This window comes from Trachinotus anak, unplaced genomic scaffold, assembly GCF_046630095.1.
Source record: "Trachinotus anak isolate AG129_WGS33_773 ecotype Australia unplaced genomic scaffold, CSIRO_AGI_Tana_v1 ptg000003l, whole genome shotgun sequence".
Taxonomy (NCBI): Eukaryota; Metazoa; Chordata; class Actinopteri; order Carangiformes; family Carangidae; genus Trachinotus; species Trachinotus anak.
The window spans coordinates 21,352,186-21,374,314 of NW_027273854.1; the positions used below are offsets into that span (position 1 = coordinate 21,352,186).

A 22,129-nucleotide genomic window follows, 5' to 3' on the forward strand; every position below is an offset into this window, starting at 1 on the left:
TTCTGCTATGAGTTTCATATTGAGACAACAGGTTGTTGAAACAAATGGCGTAACTAGCTTGGCCTGCTTTGGTGTGGCCTGAGAATAATGGAGCTTCTAAAAGAAATGTCCCGGTTCAGGCTCTCTTTCATTTGGCCACCTGCTTGTGAATTTAACCTCTGAACCCTGGTGATGTCAGGCAGGAAAATGTTCTTCCGCTCTCCCACACATCTGAGAGACTGGTGTGTTCTGTGATTTATTGTCATTGCTATTTTCACTCGTTAATATTGACCTTGAAGTTCATATTCCTCATGCACTGATTTCAGGCTGTTGCCAAGTTTACTCATATGGAAGTGTTCAATATTAAGACATACAAATGAACCACAATGTCAACTCATTATCATTAAATAAATGTTATTCTCGTAATTATTTGATACGGTATTTATTTCATAATGGATGTTTTCGTTTTAAAATGCTCATTGATGTGTGTTTTTTTCTTGGCATGGCATTTTTGGCAATGGCATTTTTCTCAATGACATCACATACCCCTTCATTTTAAGCTAGCTAGCTCAACATTTGCTACCAAATTTAGCCAGTTACCTCCCATTAGGTAGAACAAGAACAATACCAAAGCAGTGTTGAAATAGTGGGGGAGCCTAGGAGGGCTTAGCTCTCAGAGACAACTAAATTTCCAATTCATAAAGTCTAATTAAAATCTAATCTAAATATAAATGTGTGCATCTTGCCCCGTCAGTACACCTGACTATCAGTAATCCCTGTAACATGACTGATTGGGACATGTACAGCATATTTTTTATTAATCATAGCTCATGGCCAGCCACTGTCATATCTCATCAAAACTGACTCATAGAGAATTTTCAATATAATGACAAAATTAATTATGACACAAGACACAAATTTGTTATGAAACTAGTGTTGAGTATTAGTATTTGTCTTTGGTGAAAAAGGCAGCGCTAGCAGTGTTAGCTAGCTCCTGTTGATTTGAGCATTGAGTCTGTTGTTTGTCAGTCTCTGAAGAACATCTGTCAAAAACTGCAGAGCTAACATTAGCTGCTGCTGTTAGCATGTCTCTTCAATTTGATTCTGAATAATAAACCAAGCTAACAACCCAGACCAACTTGTTAGCTAGCTAGGTTTTTTTTATTTTTATTACTCTTTATTTATTTAATATTAAATCCATTGGAGCTTCATATTCTCTCCTGTCACCATCCTCATGTTAGTGATGTTTTGTCTTTTTAGTCATTCTTTTTTTATATTAGTTGGATCAAGCACATACCATTGAGATGAGCAGCCCTCACAACCCCTCACATTTCGCTAATCTCTGCGCCAGTCTTAATGTTATTACAGACAGATGCAGGCGATAAGACTGTCACATATGCTTCAAGTTCATCAGTGGTCTGAATCACGTACAAACCAGCTCACACCTGCCATAAGGGACCAGAGCTGGCAGGTGGTTGGGATTCAGAAACACTCCCTCTGAATGGGGGCCCAGATACACACACACACACACACACACACACACACACACACACACACACACACACACACACACACACACACACACACACACAGAGGTGTTTGGCAGCTGTCACAGGCTTATCTCCCACACTTCCCTCCCAGGGCTGATTCAACACACACTAGACCAAGCTTTGAAGAACTCTCTCTCTCTCTTTCTCACACACACACACACACACACACACACACACACACACACACACACCTCCTCCCTTTCCCTCTTACTCTTTACTGCTTTCTTATCCCAGATGTTATCTCCACTTAAGGGAAGTGTGAGGGAAAATGCAGCGGGGCTTTTTTCATGAATAGGAAATGGAATGCTCTTAGTTTTTTCGGCGCTGAAAAAAGTCAATGCTGGTACTGTACTTTCATCTTCCAAAATGTTCACAGACAAATGTGTTTATTGTAACACGGCAGCCAGCACTTCAAAGAACACAATTACTTTTAAAAAAACACCCAAAGACACACACACACAAAAAAAAAGCGAGAGATAATTCATAGTCTATCTCTTTTCTCGTGTGTCAATCTAGTCGAGGTAAAGAGATAAAGTCAGTGATTCTTTAGCATGAATTTCAGTCTGAATCTGTCTCTTCAGAGACTTGTCACTCTCAGTGGTAAAAATATACTTTCTTATGTGTGTGAGGGCGTCATGAGACTAATAAGCGCTATCTACACAGCTGTCCCCAGGCCCTTCTCATGAACGCTGTGCTATCTCATCCACACATCCTCGCTCTGCTCACACAGTTGTCCAGCAGTGACAATAGCTTGAGCGTTGATAAGCCATGTTAAGAGCAACAGGCTCCAGGATCTGTCACATGTCTGCCAAATAACTGAATATATAGGGAAGCATCTAAAAGTCGGGGCACAGGTAAATCTTTCAGTTTTTGTTCTTCAACAGAGCATTTGCTCCCAACCGTAACGCCACTATCACATCAGCTCAAGTATCTCCTCATCCACACCACCAATTACAAATGTGTTCATTTAAATTTAAGATAAATTTAAAACACTGTTAACTCTTTAGGTGTCCATATTGTTAATACAACTGAACTGTTATTGTTTAAGTCGGTTTAGATTGCATTTTGTTTGCATTTGTATTGTTAGCACCACACATTTCAATGTCTTAATTTAAACTAACTAGAGTATTATAACCATTTAACCATTACTTTAACTATTTCAACCATTTATCAATCCAGTTTTTTAGACTTCTCTACTCACTTTCTAACTTGTCCATATACTCTCCATATAGTTAGAATGTTCAGATGTTATGACTGAGTCTGTGTGGATATGTTTTTTTTAACTTAAATTTCCTCTTTTAAAAACTTGTTGAGCTGGTAACTGCAAAAGTGTGACTGCTTTGAAATCACTGATACAGATCACACTGCTTCACCAAAATAAATCTCTTCATTTCAGTTCATAACTTCCTACATGCCTGCATGTGTCTCTTGCACCTATGTAATAATGATGGCATTAATAAAGTACAACAAATAATACGTAACACCTTCATATTAAACAAATGACCCCTGTGGTTCTCATTATTTCCAACTGATGACACAATAGTAATTCAATCCACGGCCAACTCAAGAAAGCTTTTATGTTTGCTGTGTGTGTTTCCTCCTCTCAGTGTGAAGAAAGTAAATTCATCTGGACAGCAGGAAACAATGTGTTTTCTTGGTTATTTTTTTTGCAGCAGTAGCTTGTTTGAAATAAACAGAAGAAGGAGGAAGTGAACACACAAAGAAAAGTTGGGTACAAGAAACCAAAACTTCAGAAACAGAAAATCAAAAAGATATGTCGCAGTTATTGTTATACTCTTTGAATACTATGAAAAATGCATATAAAGGATTGGTTCCTGGAAACCAGCTGCTTACTGCGATTTTGCACTGGACGTCCAGAGTAGCAAGATGTCTTTTCTGAGTCTGCTTTCATTTGGTTTCAAGGGCCTACTTAGAGCTATGCTATTCCAATCTATTTATGTTCAAGTGCCATCTATCAGGCTTAGTGAAGGAAGCGCTCGTGGTGGGTGTGCATATTGGATGGAAATTACGCATCCCACAGCTCAGTGGAGGCGGTTTTTCGCTCTGTCTGCAGAGGAGAACACACTTCAGAAACAATCAAACATCTGTACATCACAGTCTATAATGAAATTTGGTTATGGATGTTTTGAAGGACTCGGTGCCACAGCAGCAGGAATTCACCAGCCCTGTCAACAGGTGTCTGATGTTTAACCATACAAAGTATGTGTGTGTGTGAGAGAGAGAGCGAGAGACTCGAGGCATGTTGTGTGCGTGATCTGCACTGAAAAGAATGCACTGCTTCTCCGGACATGGAGAAAGATGGAATTTCAACACAATTGTTGTTTATTCAAGACCAATTATTCTCTCACTATGTGTAATCCTGTACAGTCACTCATATCGTGAGCTGATGACGTGTGCCAAATCAAACAGGGTTCATGTCTCATCGCAGCCTGGGGTCTGGGGAGAAGACAACACTCCACAGATCACAGAGCTGTATTTTCATGTTACAGTTGGTTTAGTGGTTGGATATTTCAGAGACACGCACACATGTACACACTAACTGTACTTGTTGTGAATGTGTCTATGAGTTCGACAGTATCTGCAGATTTTGTTTTTCAGTGTGTGTTCGCGGCCTCACTCTCACTGAGCTCTCTCACACACACACACACGCTCTTGAAGTTATACACTTGAATCCAAGGTCTCACTGCAAAGCATATAGAGATTATACAACACTTGCATAACACCTGTGTAGCATATGTGGGTGATGTTTCAGAAGTGTCACAAGAGTTCATTAATATACATGAAGTGCCTGTGTGCTTTTCACTGTGTTTAAAAACATAGGTAACGCTTTAGATCACAGCTGTAGGCGCCATCTAAAGGGGGGTGACGCTTTATTTTACAGCCTACAGGGCACAGACCTCCACTATAATAAGGGAGTTTTCTCCTACATTTTCAATGCTTTCTTCTGATGGTAGTGTACTATTACTTCAAAATAATGGTCATTACCTCAGCTGGAAAGGATTTGATGGGACATAAAAGCTTCTTCACTAACATCAGTTTCGATTGTTAGAGGGGTCTGCCGCTGGATTCAACTACATAGGTTGTTTTTTTCAACCCTCTGATACGACCTGTAAGAGTGTCTCCTGAAATAGTGCTTCTACTGTGGCAGGTATACCGGACCTTGTTACAATAATAAACATTTACAATAATAAAGCAATGGTTACTATAATAATGGTCATGGTTTGGTTAGGTTTAGGAAAAGATGGTGATTTAGTTTAAAATAAATACTTCCTCCACGTTAGAAGATCTTTGTTGTCATGGTTACAATACTACGTCACGTATATTATGTCACCATACTTCTCCCTTTGCTCCTGTCATAATTATTACGGCCACTAGATGTCACCTAACAACAAAATGCAACTGTGGGTGATAATAACCTGCTGCACAAATGCCCTATGGGCTCGTTTTTTACAGGAGGACAGTCTCACTGGATTTATTACTGCCCTCAGCAAAGCTATGCACAGAGCAATTAGTTATAGACGTACAGGCTCCTTCTCAGGATTAGTCTCACACTGTGTTTACCCCACAACAACAACAATAAACCAAAGTTGTTGTTTTTTTCAAACTTTTAGATTGTAATTTCTAATGAGTATATTTTGAAAGTATATCATCATTTTAAAATAAATGGTACCACAAGAAATTCAAGTGAAATAGTAACACTGTTACTCCATTTTCTCACATTTTCACCTCAATTTTCCCATTACAGGTATCCAGTAGTACATACTCTGTGACCATATAAAGTAATTACACTGTGATTTGTGGGTTGTGATCTGAAGTGTTACCAAAACAGAATAGTCGTGGAGCCTTGATGGATGAAGTCATGGCTACATCTTTCAGTTGAAGCTAGGCTGCTGTATTCCTTTGCTCATAAGGCAGTGAATAAGTCAGTGATCATGCTTTAGTCTCTGGAAGTAGTTACTTTGTTATGATTATAAAGACATAAACTAGAGTCACTGATCACATCATGTTGCATCAAAATATATGACACAAATATATCATTATAATACTGGAAGGCTGGAAGTGAACCATAAATGATTTCTGCTGTGAAGGTTCAATAAATCAGTGTCATAAATACAATTTTATAGAGGACTGGTATCAGCTGCCATGGCTGTAAAGAGTGCACTGAGACTAATACTCTAACAAACACGCAGTTCTGTCACACAGTATTCGTGGACTTTCTCTGATGAAGCACATTTGACTCGGTAATGCACAAACATAAAAAGCAAGTGCCACGATCCGTCACCCTCAGCTGCCTCCAGGCCCACCTCCACCAGACGCAGGTTTCCCATAATAAAAATTTCAATCACACATCTCTGCAGCAGCTGTGATTTTGATGAGGGCAAGGACGACAACAAAAGACTTCTGCAACAAGCTCTCCAGATGATGAATCCTTTTACAATTTTTCCGGGCCGCTTTTGATGATTTCACTTGAGGCAAAAAATGTAAACAGTGAAAGAAAAACAATTGGAGCCAGTACAGGGAGATTTTTATCTCGCACAGAACGGAGCAGGTTTGCGCAATGACCTCTGAGGACGGTTCCATCAATAGCAACCCCGTAACCTTGGTGTCACAGAAACAAATAAAGCATCAAAACACTGTGCCAATATGACAATGATTTAAAGATTTTCTTCTTTGATCAAGTCAGAAGAGAAATGGCATGGCCGAGACAACTGAGTTTGAACATAAGGAGTTAGTATAGCCTGTGTCATGTGGCTTTAATGAGACACACATTAGAGGCAGGAGGATGTCTGTAAAATGGGAATGGGCTTTGCTGCACCTGTCTCTGCGCTGAGCAGGGCTGCTGCAAGAGCTTTGTGAACAGAGACATTCATATCAAGTCATTCCATCAATTTACTTCATACTTCTTCTGTTGTCACTTGAGAACAGGAACGCAACAATGTGCCAACCAAGGACGTCAAATAACAGTTCCTCTTCTCTGTTTGAAGATTATCATGAGAATCAGCTGCTACGGTGTTTGGTTGGAATGAAAACTTTGACGCCAACAGTGACGTGGCTGAGATGGTTGCTGGTCCTGCTTTAGAAAAGACTGGCCAATAGTTCACAGATAGTCCATAGTTTTTTTTTTGTTTTTTTTTTACCAAGGACAAGAATAGAAGCAACATACAATTTATGGCATTTTTTCCAAAGTAGCAAACAGGACAGGTAGTAGATATGTAGCTACAGTAAACAGTTTTTACTCTATGGCCTGTCATACAGCAAGCAAGTGAACAACAAGTGACGAGTAGAGCCAATCGACAAGTGTGGTACAAGATGCAGTTCCTTAAATATCCACTAGATGGTGGCTTCAAAATAAACCTCTGTTCGGAAGTGACAGAAAAAACAACTTCTCTGCTGAAATACTAAGTCAATCATTTTTTCCACAAGAAGTTTGGGTATCAAGAGACGAATAATGTCAGTGAAGTCATGGTGGTGATGCTACAAATTGTTATTCAGTAAATAAAAGTTAAATTTCTTCTTTTTGGTAATCACAAGTTTGACAAGATAAGTGCCCAAGTCAAAACAAAGACCAAGGAGATATATATTTATTTCTTTCAAAAAATGACTTAATTTCAATTTAAAAAGAGGAACATGTATACTTGACTGACTGGTTGCTCAGGTCGCTGCTTTGGTTCGTCTGCCGACGCCAACACATTGCCCAGCCTGTTCAGGTTGATTGCAATTGACTATCAACACCATCAGTTGTGTTCAAGCACTGAAGAACTAAATGTTAAAACAACCAGATATAGTTGTCAAGTTTGGCTAAGTATTGGGAGTGCTGACCAGGGCACTGTGGCTAGTTTAGGGTCAGGGTCAACCCATGGAGATGTCATTGTGGCACATTGCCATCACAAGTCTGCCATGTGTCCACCAATTAAGCAATGATGGTAATGTGGTTTTGTCAAATTGGGCTTATTTGCATTGTTTTTCGATGCAGCAAGCGTTACAGTAACCTACAGGTGACAGCAAAGCAAAGCTGACGAGAACCATTCAGAAGTGATATCAAGTGCAGAGGCTAGTAGAGCAGTGGAGCTGCATCTGCCTGGTTGTATTGGGACAGATGCTATCAGTCTAATGATGCCATCATGGCCAATCTGGCAGCAGCACCTCTGTTCCCTGTGGGGAGTTGTGTCTGCTCTGCTGCCATAACAGCACACACAGACATAATGACCCATCACTCAGCTCACCTTTCACCTCTGAGTAGCTGCCAAACTACACAAGAGTGCACTTTGTGCCCTGAGACCAGAGAAGAGATGAAAAGGTATAAGCTGAGCTAATGAATTGAGTTATCCTCATGATGAAAGGCTATCTAAAGCCATCTCCCTCTTCCACTTCCACCAGGCCTCAGCACGTTCCTAAGTCTGTGTAAAAATCTGCTGGTCGCCGTGTTTGTCCACTTTTAGCCTGAGTGTAGGCATAAACTGATCTTATCATTGTAGAGCCATATATCAGGCACTAGAGTCGAGCCTGAGTGGAAACATTGCAACTGTGCAACATTTAACTAGGATTATATGAAATGAAAGCTGTAGATTTTAATAGAGCTGTTTCAAGCCTGACAGATGTCACTGTCAATATTTTGCTACAATACTTGACGTTATTACCCTGATTGGAATGAATGCATTAAGTAATTTGAGAGTATGGTAATTAATCCATTAATTCAAGGAAAAGGTTACCAATTCGTCTGCAAAGATTTCAACTGAAACCTGGCTGATTTCAACTTTTAAAGGATGTGGCAGCCCCCAGTAAAATATAGATGAAACATACTCAAAGGATAAGTAGTATTATTCCACCACTGGACCACCTGACTTCAAGCTCTTGTACTTGGTCACATCACCCCTCCATCCTTAAAAGACACTAAATACCTATCAGCTCTGAACGAAGCATCTGTAGCGAAGTTTGACCTGTGACCTCCAAAGAATTTGCCCATGGCTGTTAAGAATAATTAACATTTGAAACATCCTTCTTAATGTTTTAGTGAAGAGAATATGGCATTACAAATGTTTTCCAGGCTGTGCAGCTCATATTTCTGTTATTTCATTTTTCTGAGGTCTACCAAGGTGGTCTTTACTCCACCAGCCCCTCTAGCCTAGTAGCAGAATATTCTGCTTAATAAAATCCATTTGCTCGTTCTAACTCTTGATTAATAGTTGTTTATACTGTGTGTGTGTGTGTCTGTGTGTGTCTGTGTTTTCCACCTGACACTCTGCGTCTCCTCTCTGCAGACTGCCTCTCTAACTGTGGGAATAAGCCTGACTTGCATGCCTTGTCTCACCATGCAGCATGCGGTGATGTCATGGGAGGCGTTCCCCTTCTTTACGAGCGCAGCTCTGTGATCTCTGGTGGAGATCAATTAGCTGAGCAATCAGCCCGCCCCGTACTTTTGTGTGAGTAACTGCTCATAAACCGTTCGGTTGCCTGGCGAACAGGGAATGCACTGCCTCAACATAAACAGCCACCCAAGTCAGCCCGGCCCTGGTAGCACTCCAGGCTCAGTACAGTGTGTTTCATTAGGTAATGCGATGTGACATCAACTCACGCAATGCACCATTAACCAATGTAATTTAAGATTAGCTGGTAATAATGTGTGTGGGTCATAGCAATGACCTGTTAGTGGTGACTCTGACAAAAACAGTAGTTCTTTCTAATGGGCTTTAATGGCGCCTGGTTGATCTTCTTAGGGTATTTATGCTAAAAAGTCCATACCATAGAATGTATTTCCTCTGATACTGTATTGTATATGCTTTCACAATGTACTGCATGTGTCGGACGTACAATGAATGCCCTATACTCTATATATGCATGTGAGCCTTGTTTGATCTGAACCATAAGCCATTTCACAAAAGAAAAAAAGACTTGACATTTTCTCGCAGCAGCATTTTGTAATTGTGTAATCAATAATGACCAAAGTTATTCACTCCCCTTTCTAAACAGCCGCTGCTAGGTGGTGCCAATGATAACACACCCTCTCTTATGAATAATAATGCATAATGGCCAATATATCTCAGCCCATTTATCCTCTTGTTGCAGGGTTGGAAGCGGTCCAGGGGAGGTGGGAGTGGGCGTGCTGCTCGTTGGGTTTGTTGGAACGTATGCCATGTAACTGCAACAGTCTCGCCTGGGATCTTTGTTGCGCGTCACCCGTTTTCTATCATCCATTTGTCTTGTCTTTCTATACTGTCAACTTGTTAATGAAAGCAGCAGTTCCATCAAAGAACGAACAGAAATAGCAGCAAATGGGACAAAGACGGACACAAAGAAGAGAAGGAAATTAGAGCATGTATTTTAGTGTTGGCTGCTATCGTTTTTTTATTTAGCTTTTCCTCAGATGTCCAGGGCTGTTCTCGGGACCTCTCTTGCACCTGATCCTCCCACTTCAGAGGTCATGTGTTTAAAATATAACATTTAGACAAATCTTGAATTGAGTCACTTTATCAAATGTGAGGTTTGCTTCCTGAGCGGCCACTGGAGGAAGCAAGACTGGACTTAAAATGACAAATGAAAGTGTAAAGCTAATGGACTGCTGGAGGAACATCCTGCTGTCACTGGTTGGCTGGAGCTCGGGGCGTTGAATGGGGAATACTTCCTTTTTCCTGTGTGTGTGTGTGTTTGTTTGTGTGTGTGTGTGTGTGTGTGTGTGTGCGCGCACGTGGGGGATGTATAATATGTGTATACGTTAAACATGCCGGCTGTGACTACTGCAAAAATATTCTCTTGAGTAACAAACTCATAAAAGCTTATTCATTTCTGATGTATGTGTGTGTTTGTGTTTGATGCGTTGTATATTTTCATTAATGAACTGGAGTGCTCTCACAGTGTAGGTGTGGAAACAGACTGACAGGAGTGCTGCTCCTTTCCTTCCTCAGCTTTGTTTCCTCAAGTTTATGGGAGAGGTGATGAAAAGGTCCACGGTCATTAAGCTAGATAAGCAAATTCTGTTCTGTCTGTTTCTAAAGGAAGTTTTTACTGTAGCCTATGTGGATAGGTGAACTGAACAGACACAATCTGTTTTAAAGAGGTTGTTCCCAACCTTTTTTTTTCCAGATGTACCCTCACAGCCCTATCTCATGAACACAGTTGTCTCAGTTTTGCCTGACGTGGGTCCCACAGTGTCAGACTTTAAAAACTCTTGTTTTTAGCCAACAGTTTGAACTGTGAACATTAGCAATCAATCTCCAACAATTTATCCATTATTCTTAGGTAGATCAAAAGTTATTCCATTACATTTATCTAGTGAACTATGTGAATGGTTTATCTGTTACTTCTCATTAAGTACTTCAAATGTCTGTCATTTACTTTTCACAGTTTATCTGTTTTGTCTAGCTAACAATTTCAATTAGCTAACTATTTAATCTGTTCACCAAACTAACAATTTAATCTGTTTACTTAGCTAACTAATTCATCTGTTTACTCAGCTAAAAGATCTCGCTGTAATTCTTTACCTTTAGCTCTCCAATTTAGCAGTTTGAAGTTACTTGTATTTAGCTGATTCAAAGTTTATCCTAGTTTATCTATTTTTCCATCACCTTTAGCTTTGAACTGCATGACTTCTAGCTAGCTGTTACCCCGAGAGCACCTCTGGTTGGGAGACACTGTTTTACAGTATATTCTTAATGCACAATTTTAACTACCCATTTCCTTACACAAACTGGATTATTCTATATTCATATTCTAGCATCTGAGAAATTCCCTCTACACATATCAGTAGAAGATCCTCAAAAATCACCTCCACGTTTAGAGGTCAGGTTGGACATTAACAAGCCCTCATGCTAATATGAGATGCAGGAGTTCTTTGTACAAGTTTACTCAGCAGAACGAAGGGGTTTTAGTGGAAAGGATACTATGATATAGCATAGAATTTGTGAGTAGTACAGTCTAGCACTGTATTATTTCTGTACTTATTCTACCCTTTGAACCAAATTGTCTAAATTGCTGTGTATTTCTTAATCCTTTTGTCTTGTGAGTAGATTTTGGATAATTGGGATTTTGGTTTGAATGTTGATGCAATAGGGAGACATCTGAAAATCACCTACTTATAATCACCGACTTGAGGCTGACCTGAATAGTTTTCCCAGCTGGCAGCTTGTATTTACAGTAAACCTGACATTACATAAATGCAGTCTAATTGTGCTTGTGGTCAGAAGGGGGACGTTCTCCAGACTAAACCTGTACTAAACATCTAAACAGGGCCAGGTTGCTGTGGGACTATACTGGCCTGTGTTAGGCTGAGGTCCAACTCTTCCCCACAGAGCGGGGAGGTTATTTTAACACTCTGGCACGCGGCTCCTCCACTGTGTTCTCCCGTGCGGAGGGAATAAGGGAGATGGAGGCGAGAAGCCACTAGACTGTAAATCATAAAGCTGAGGTATCCATCGTTCTGGTGGCATGTTTATTGTGCTTTTTACACTTTTCTCAAAAGGTCTATTTATAACCAGCTACATCCCCCTGTCAAAAAATATTTCTCCCATGTGTTTTTAGATTGTACCAAAACATTTAACCCTATAGTTAAATGAGCAAAGATTAATTTTAGGTGCAGTTCTTTTCCACTTTTATTCACTATTCCTTACATTACAATGGTGTGTGCTCACTACACAAGTCAAAGCAGGTGTTTGACTCATAAAATGACTTAATGAAGGAAATCTAAAGAACACCACCTCAGGAAAAAGGGTACAGACCGAACACTATGGTCACATTCTCTCCGGATGGGAGGGAAAAAGTTAGAGTTAATTGTTTCAATGGAAACACTGAGGGGGGAATTGTAAAGGTTTTCTTACTAATGCCTTCATTTTTATCCCAAAGTTTGCTCTGGTTGCTAGGTGGCTTCCAGGACATGGTATTGAGTTGAAGAGGAAAAGGCTTGGTTCTTCCTGAAGCATGCCAACCGCCGGCAATCTTCGCAGGAACCCAGTGAACCGAGACCACAGTATTAACGAGTAAAACAAATCCCTCACATTAATGAAGACATCTAGTATGAGGGGCCTCTAACTCTGTCAGTCAGACACATGTGACTCAACTCTTTGGACTGTTGCATCTAATTTATTTCACTCTTATTCACAGTAGATAAACAGCATCTGCTTTTTTTTTTACATGTAGTGAAAGTAAAGTTACTGATCATGTGCAGTAAAAATTCTTCTGTGGCTCTGGAGGGAGTTTTTCTAAAGTAAAAAGTAACCCTTGTGATGTCATCAAGGTTATAGGATTTGTTTGATCCAGTATTTTAGAGATTTTAAGTTGTGAAATCTTGAACCCTACTGTATTGATTTTGACTATTCTACTTTGAAATGAAATACTTTAAGCGCTGTCGCCTCACTGCAAGAAGGTTCTGGATTTGAACCCCGGGCCTGGGGCCTTTCTGTGTGGAGTTTGCATGTTCTCCCTGAGTCTGCTTGGGTTCCCTCCTTGTACTCCAGCAGTCCAAAGACATGCCCATCAGGTTAATTGGCAACTCTAAATTGCCTGTAGGTGTGAATGTGAGTGTGTGTGGTTGTTTGTTTCTATGTGTCAGCCCTGTGATAGACTCACCCAATGTCAGTTGGGATTGGCTCCAGCCTCCCCCTACAACCTGGTTCGGATAAGCGGTATAGAAAACAGATGGATGTATGGATGTATTTTTACATTTAGTTATAACCTCTCTATTGTTAGTGGCTGAGTCCATTATTCCAATATTGGCATCAAACTGTCTTCACACTGGAGGGATTCACAGGAAACATTGCAGCATGTTATCCAATGATATTGTTTCTAATTTTATCTCATTCATATCAGCCTCACTGTTTTCTGTTCACTCTGCTACAGCTGTATCAGAGCAATACTAAGTTGTTCCAAATGAAAGCCAAATATTTCCTAATTGTGGCTTCACATTAAAAATATTCAACTAGAGAAACACAGGGTGGTTTTTCTTGTGAAGCACTCATAGGAAACATAATGTATTTGTCTCTGACTGCAGTAGTTTGCAGACACGGAGTAATGATTAAGAAGGAGCAGCCACAGTGAGCTGTTAGATGAAGAGTTGCAGGCAATAGGTTGCAACCCTTGAGCAAAGGAAACCAACTCCTGCTACTGCTCTGCTACAGCAACTGTTTGATTGGTTGCACTGTAAAGGGATAAAGCAGCTGCTCTTCTCTTCTATGTCTGACAAATGAACTGCTTAACAAGTGTTTTCTGTATTAAACCACACTTGCTGTTACCACCAGTGTCACCAAATCAATCAGGATTGAAGGGTTGCAGGGTTATAATTAAATTCACAGAAGACAATGTGCACAACACAATGTTTGCAATATGCTTATTGGTCAAATGAAATCCCACCCACCTCTGTATCTTTTACTGCTCCTCTGTTCAGTGAGACAGATTCATTGTTTAGTATTTTCAGATCTGCTCTTGTCACTCCTGAACGTAAAAACCTGCAGTAACAGAGCACAGACACTCCAGGCTTGTTGTACATCACATTGTAATCTAACATGGTCTTTGGGCTCACTGCTCTGAGGTCATTCTTTTTCCCAGCTGCCTAAGTGGGAACCAGATACAACGCGTTATCTCTGACTTGCTATCATGAGAAATTGAGCCTTGCTATCTGTGTAAATAAACCACATGGCACATGTACACACACGTACACATGTGTGCGTGCTACAAGCCGTGTGAGTTTACATGGTGCACTGGGCTCCAGAGGTTTTCCCGCAAGCAGAGACGGGAGGGATGCGTCTGATGTTCGCCTCAGAGCTCGGCCGGTCAGGAGAGGAAGGAAGTCACTTTCTACTGTTTGGTGTGAGTGTGTGAAGGAATTGTGAGCCATCTGCTCCACAGTAGCTGCGGTGACCTGGACAAGAGATGAGAAGAGGATGGGAACATGCGGTCTGCTCTGTCTACATGCGCTCTCAGACTGGGAGAGTTATGGAAGACGGAGAGGCGGCTTAATCCTCTGTCTGTGGATGGTTTAATGCTCCCAGTCTGACCAGGAGATCTGCCTCAATCACAAACACATAGGGTGCAGAGGGAGGATTGCAATTGATGAATCCCCAGGTTTTCTCTTCTTTGAGCAGATGTAGAACCCCGGGATATTTATAGCCGTGTAGGGACTGGGGTCTGGTAGCCAGTGTTCCTCCTCTCCACTATCTATCCTGCTGGATATCCCCTCAGATCCAATAAGTGGGTCCTCATTCTCTCTGAGAGAAGAATTGGTCACTGGGGTATGTGAGAGATAGAGACAGATCACAGGAGGATGTAGAAATCCATTGCAGAGCAGCAGAGGCCCTTCACAGAGGCCAACGCAGAATTTATATGGAAAAAATAAATATGAAAGGGGAACCAACAACTCCATTTCGTTCTCAAGGCGGCCTTATTATGTCTACGCTTTGTTTGTTTTAAAGTGTTCCACAGCAAAGTGGCTGCTAATGAAAAGTGCTGCAGGGTAATTAGCAGCTGACATTACTGAAGTTCGGTGGAGCATTAAGCAGCAGTCACATTTAATTTACATAATGTTATTGAGTTAATAAGAGTGAAATAAAAAAAATCTCCAAAACCTGAGTGTCATTCCAGTAAGGATCAAGACTTTATTCAACTATAATTGATCCAGTTGTCTTTGTCGTCCAGTAAAAAGACCCCTGTGTTGACAGCGCAGCAGGGAGGATGGTACCAGCCAAAGAAGCTTATGCCTCCACTGCAGAGTTCCTTAATGCTTTTTTAGGGAGGGAGGGGGGAGTGGCACAGGGGGTAAGTCGGGTAAGTGACACTGAGGAAGTGTGTTGTGTGTGGGCGTATAAACGGCGCTGTCACTGAGCTGGTTGTGTCGGGTGGCAGCGCAGCAGGGGAGCTGGCTGGGGGTCTGAAGCTGAGCTGCGGAGCGTGTCACTCCGCTGGCCCATTAGTCATTCCCAGCCTCCCCTTCTTCAGCGCCTCAAAGGGGCTTGATGTGCACGCACTAGGTGGTCCTGATGCCACCCTGGAAGTCCCAGCTCCAGTCAGCTCCACGCAGACAGACGGACACAAAGAGATGAGGATCCACACGTAGCCGCACAAATCTCATTTCATCTGAACAATAAGGCACCACGTGAACAAAAATAATCAACCGCCAAGAAAACAAAGAGTTTGAGCTGTCCTAGCCATTCAGCATCCACTTACTGTATTGTACAGTGTTGTTGCTGAGCGTTGGTGCTTTGCACTGACAAACACAGATGAGGCCCAAATAATAGCATTTCATTTTAGGGCTCATTTTTGTCTCTGTATTTGTTAATGTCACCAAAATATCTGCACTCATACCTGCATTTGGAGTAATTCTGGAGGTGGACAGTGCCTACACCAGAAGTGGTTAGAGATCGTCTTGATTGTTTAGCAGTGTGTGTTAAAATGTTTTCTACTCCCCATATGTGACTATGTAAGTTCAGCTAAATATGAAATGAAATAATTTTGACCATGTTTCTAAATTAATCAAATAATCAAATAATAAAATATATAAAATAATAAAATATGATTTATATGTGAACCACGCCTCAAAAAAAAAAAAAAAGTCATAACTGAGTCTAAATGAAAGTTGTTAAACTGCCAGTGGTCTGGTTGGAAATTAATAATGGAAGGTTTTAACTAGGAAAATACAAGGCAGACTTGTACCGGGCCATAATGCATTATTTTTTCTTTAAAAACTGGAGGTTGTGTGTAAGAGGGAAGGTCGGCCAGTTTAATTAAGTTGGTCTGAAGTGTCCGTGATTTTTAAAAAAACAGGTCGTAATATATCACTGGGTCATATTGCATCATTTTTTAAAAAAAGGTTGCATGCAATGGGAGGCAGTCCAGGAGAAAATAACGTTGAGTCTAAGTGTCTGTAAAGCTATTGACAAAAATTCGAAAAGCTCTTTCAGGCATAGTGCAAACATTTTTAAGACAGTCCCTAACTTCAACTTGTCAGTTTCCCCATCTACTGTCAAGTCACACAAGAGTAACACCGGTGCAACATGAGTCAAGTTTTATCCTGCACTCAACAACTGCAGACTGATGAAATTTTAGGATCAACCTCCCTGAATGAAGCTAAACTATCAACATTAATGTGCATTTTTTAAACTAATTTTATATCATTTTATGATTATGTTTACATAATCCTGGGAGTGGAGTTGCTGTTCATATCTGAACAGCAGAGAGAGTTTGTCGCCTTGTATTTAAATGTTAAATACAGCGATCTATATGTGTAGGATGAACCCACTGTATTCTGCATGTCTTCCATTCTCATCAGCATTTATGCCATGGTGTCCAACAGCCCATGCATGAAGGACATGAGCATTAAATCAAAGCTCTTCTCAAAACATCGAGTCACCTCTCCAAACCGCCGTCCACAACAGAGCAGAACAAGATTTTTCAGTATGCTCTTAAAAGCCTGAGTGAAACCTTTCTGGCTCAAAACATCGTGTCTGTCTTGAATTATGAGCTCAACAAAACAAAATCCTCAAAACATGCAGTCTTTACCCAGAGGACACTGGATTGTAGCGGAGCATGGATTTTTTTGAGATCCCCCAAATACATCTCTTTGTTTTATGGTCTGGTTGTATACACAGAAACCTCTTACAAAAGTCACTTAGGCTTATGTTGCAAGACAGACTGGAGGCGACAGAGTAAAGGCCAGTTTTAGGAGTATTGTTCTCCATGTGCAATCGTGACACAGTTAAAGGATGGTTTTGGAAATGTTACGAGTACTGTTATCAGTGTTAGTGTCTGAACAACATTAAGCATGACCCAACATGGACAGCACTTCATCACAGAAATGTAGGTTTTAGTCCTGTTGCACAATACTTCATGAAAGCCTCAGCACATTAACTGCAAATATTATTACTGAGCCTTTTCCAAAAGAAGTAGAGACATACGAAAACAAAGAGCAAGTGGAGAGTGGCAACTGCAAAACATGAAGCAGTTTGGACAGAGTCAACACACGTCACTTTTTTGTAAAGACTGTATGCAAATTATTATGATCCTGTCTCTCATATTTAGTCATAATCTGGTAGCTCATAGGGCCAACACAGCATGTTTGGAGAAACAGAGAATACGCTGGATTTTTATCAACATACTTGAGTAAACAACATGTCTGCCAACAGTCGTTCCCACCTCCTCAAACAAAAAGAAAGTCACGTATTCTTGTTGTTAATTATCCTGTAATCTTTAGTTCAGCATGACTTATTGGGCGTTATTCACTCATTTTGTTTGCTTACCAACTCTTTAGTAACCAAATAAGAATGAGTGGAGTATTCATCATTTTGTTATGTTTGCAAAAAATGTGCCATTTTCCAATGGAGTTTTTAATGTAGTCAGTGGCTGTGAGTCATTTTTCCATTTAGATATTAGGGTTTAAATGGAGGGAGACCCTCTTTAACTCTTTGTGCTGTGCCTCTATTACTCAGTGATGGAATAAGTAGAACCAGTTCAATACTGTTGCATGACTTTGACATGTTGGGGTCCAGTGGAGAGTCCAAACAGAACATTAATAACTCTGGGGAGGGCCTTGCCTTTTAAACATAAGTTTAAGCTTCCCTCACCACCACAATAATTTTTATATAGTCCATAAGTGTTGCACTGTCAAACCAAGGCATTGAGAAAAAAAAAAAAAAAAAAAAAACTTGAACAAAATCCCTTTTCTGGCACGTTTCAGTTCATCCTTGTAAACATAAAACTACCACAGAGAGCTCAGCTCAGAGCTCTGGTGTCAAATACAGGCAAACTCTTGAGCAACTGTAAATCTGCTTCAGTCCCAGTGAGGGACGGTGGTTCCCTGTCACAGTTTCCACAAAGTCCTAAACCAGCTTTCTGTAGCTGGTTCGGGTCAGTTTGTCTCCAGAGGAGACGTTACAGCAGCTGTGTTGATAAAGTTTGATACTCTCTTCATGTTCATAAGAAAACACATGAGTCTGCTTTATATTTGATTGTGCTGATTAAAACTGATTGATTTATTTCAGAATTCTCACCACCGCATGTGATTACTTTCTCCAAACTCCCATTGGTCAAACCATCTGAATTTCCTTCCCAGTTCCCCAGAGCAGTGTGTTCTAGATGACTGAGATTCATCCGTCCATCTAACTGGCACGCTGCTCCCGGTGGGACTTCTGACTTTCCGTCCTGTTGTAACGCCAAAAATGTTCCTGAATGTTTCCTAACCTGCAACACACCTGGTTCCTATTTACTGCTCCACAGTTTCACCCTAGTGTCTTTTTTTTGTTTTTATTTATTTATTTTTTTTACATCCTTCTACTACTAAGTCCATATAATTTTTATGAAATGCAATTTGTAGAGTTGTGTTCAGCCTTGGGTCTTGTGTTGACTTTTTGCACAGCACATCTGAAGGTTGTAACGTTGTTGAGATTGTTGTGGACTCGAGGGAAAATGGCTGTTACCAATGTATTCACTAATGGGAATCCAAACAAACAACCCACAACAAGAGGAAGACACTCACAATCACATTTATTTGTTTTCATTTTTTTCAGACATGTTTTTTCCTACTTGACCAAAGTCTGCTTTAAATGTTTTGTGCTGGATGCTGGTGAATTAGGGTCTATCGTGCTTTATTCACCCCCCCAAAGGCAAAAGTTCTTTTTGCCTGCCAGAGTGAGGTCAAGGGTCAAAACCCCAATAGCTGGTGAGAACTCTGTGCTTTCCATGGGTGCTTCACTATCCTTGGGCTCTCTTATTGAACAAAGTTTTTAGGTCGGTTTCTGTCCACATGTACAAAACATTTTAACTGAATTTTGAGAAAATGATGAAAAGAAAAGGTGAATTAATGCACATTTCAATCTGCTGCTCTCATATGAGTATTATGAGTTGGTTCATCAAGATAAGCAGCTGGTGGCGCTAATTCTCCAGTCAGGTGCCACTGCAGAAGAAGAGATGTGACACGATGATGCATTTAATTACACTATTCTATTCTATTCTATTCTACTCTATTCTAAAAAAGTTCCAGTGAATGTAGGTGGAGATATAGTGTTTATATTTGTTTCGTGTATTAATTTAAGGAACCAATGTTTTTGTCTGCTGCTATTTTCAGTCTCTTCAGTGGAGCAGAAGAAGCTTAAGTGTGGATTTTGTCACATTTTACTTTTGTTGCTACATCAATTCTTACACCTCAGCCATGTGTAAAAAAATTAAAATCTTTTTTTCTTTTTTAATTTCTGATGTTACCACCCAGGTTTATTATTATTATTATTATTATTATTATTATTATTAAATGCAATTGGATGGAAACCCAGCTTGCCTCATCACTAAGCCACCTTGCTTCATCTTCGTAGTAACTATTACACACTATAAATATGGGTTATGACACATTAGCTGTGCAACGGCAGCTTGTTTTCATTACTGTATTATTCAATAGGTTTAGGTAATGTAGTGGAACATGAAACCCATCAAAACAGAAGTCAACAAAACAAAACCAATCCCACAAATAGTCACGTCCTCTGGCTATTCTTGAGTAAATGCATCTGAACAATCAAAACCATCAAATGTGTCTCAGCTTACAAATCAAATGGAGATGAATGACTCTACCCCCCCCAACACTGGCACAGTGATGAGCCAGAGAATGACTGGGGTGGGGGGGCAAAATACCAGTGAGCAAGTGAGACAGTTCAACTTCTATTACAAGAACATCTATGACATCATGCTTTACAGAAATTCTTCTCTCCTGTCACATGGGCTGCTGCCGCTGCAGAGCCCAAATGAGACCCAGATGGTGAGCTGGCCTGGCCCAACCTGGCAACCCCGGGGAGGCTGGCAGCACAGCCATCATCAGCAGAAACTGTGTCGTTGGTCCCAGTTAGCCACATGGACAAAGACTGGTCCGCACTGTCAGCCTGCATCTCCAAATGCATCTTGGGAGTTAAAACCATCGTTGGCTCAATTGCAGACCAAACAGGAAAGCTGATCTTAGATGTGGAGTGGTTCTGTAAAACAGACCATGGTAAATGTGGTGTCCTTGTACTTTAAAGGGTCTGGTTTCCTCCAGCCTGTACCAGTGTCTCCTCTCTCTCAGAGCTGCTGTCATGCAAGTGGGTTGTAGTTGAAAAGAGAGACGCTGCTTTCTAAAGGCAGACTTGTCTTCACTGGTTTGATGTGTCTAGACCAGCGATTCCCAACCAGCAGGAATGTGGAAACATTGTATAGCAGCTCAACTGAGTTTTAGAAAATTAAAATACGTTTTACATGGATTTAAAGAAATATATACTGAGTCAATAATAATTAGCTGAGTACCACAGGTTGCAACTATGAGACCCTGAAAGTGCTTAGAAAGCCAGAGAAGTCTAAGGTTTAAGCAGATTAATGACTGAAACAGTTAAAAGTAATAAACAGCTGAAATAGTTAGTTAGACGTAGCGGATACAAGGTAAAAACACTTAGCTAAAAGTAATGGATAAAGGGTTAGAACAGGTAATAGTAATGTCCAGCTTCTGCCAATTCAAGTGGTAATAGTAGAAATGTGAGGTTTAACACTTAAACACTAAAAATTAAATCTAAATATTGTAACAAAGTTCACTTTCATAGCTCTAATTAATAGTGTTAAATAGTGTCAATAATTCAGTGGAACACATGAGGAAGATGGTGATGTTGATGAAGGGTTCTCGGTTTCATCTGACAGGGCCATGGGTTTGTATCTGACAAACCACCGATCCACACTCATTACACGACTTAAAGGCAGCTTTCACATTGATTCAAACATACAAACTCCCACTTGTGTTTGTGCTTTCAAATCTCCTCCACCATTTTTATCATCAAACCTACTGGTTCTTTATATTTATATTCTGCACTCCCTCTATTTTTAGAGCTGGTGCAGAGAGTACCAGTATGTGCTGCACAGACTGGGAGCAGAGCCAGCAGGCAATTGATACAATCATATCCTAATTCAGCTAACTTGTGGGTGGCAAACATGTCGGCTGTGCCTCACAAAGATTTCTGTGTAGGTTTAACAAAAACCAAACACTGAGCAGAGCACAAAGAGCACAGAGTGCTTTCCAGCAGGACAGATGGTACCTGACTTTGTGATCAAAGATGCACAGATCTGTATCCCACAAGACAGGATGGCTTGATGAAATTACAAGTCTCTTTAAATTTTCTTTCATATCAAATACATCTGAAGGCAGAAAAAAAAAGCCCGTCCAGTGTAAGAGCAGACATGTGGAGGTGCTGTGCATGAGAGTGTTCTCTGAAAGCACATCAAAAGTGCAAGGAAACAGCACTGATTGAGCCTCCAGCTGACTCTCAGTGATTATAAAACAGAACATAGCATGGCAGGGTGACAGCAAAAACAGAGCTCAAATTGAACAAGTGCAAAATTACACGTATGAGTGACTGAGGCTACCATTTTCAACTTGCCTCAAAACCCACTTGGCAAGCAGAAGTTTCCCACAGTTCCCTTCACAGCCCATCAGTCAGGCCGGAGAGGAGCGGGGGCTTGACTGTCAGGGGTCAGTGCTACGCTGAACATGGGGAGAATATGAAGCAGCTGCCTGGGACAGGAGAGCCTGACGTGTCACCATATGTGTGTGTGTGAGTGTGTGTTTCTCAACCTTCACATAAATAATTGTGGGTCGTGGTCAAACA

The 22,129-nt window shown here is 40.7% G+C and overlaps 2 protein-coding genes across 3 annotated transcripts in view; one reads left to right on the top strand and one right to left on the bottom strand.

Moving 5' to 3' along the window:
- The window catches only part of LOC139618506 (phosphoinositide 3-kinase regulatory subunit 5-like), a 78,896-nt gene that overhangs the window by 38,446 nt on the left and 18,321 nt on the right, over positions 1–22,129 (top strand). The window lies entirely within an intron of this gene.
- Positions 1–22,129, bottom strand: part of ntn1b (netrin 1b) — a 50,880-nt gene that overhangs the window by 23,868 nt on the left and 4,883 nt on the right. The gene's annotated exons all lie outside the window — the stretch shown is intronic.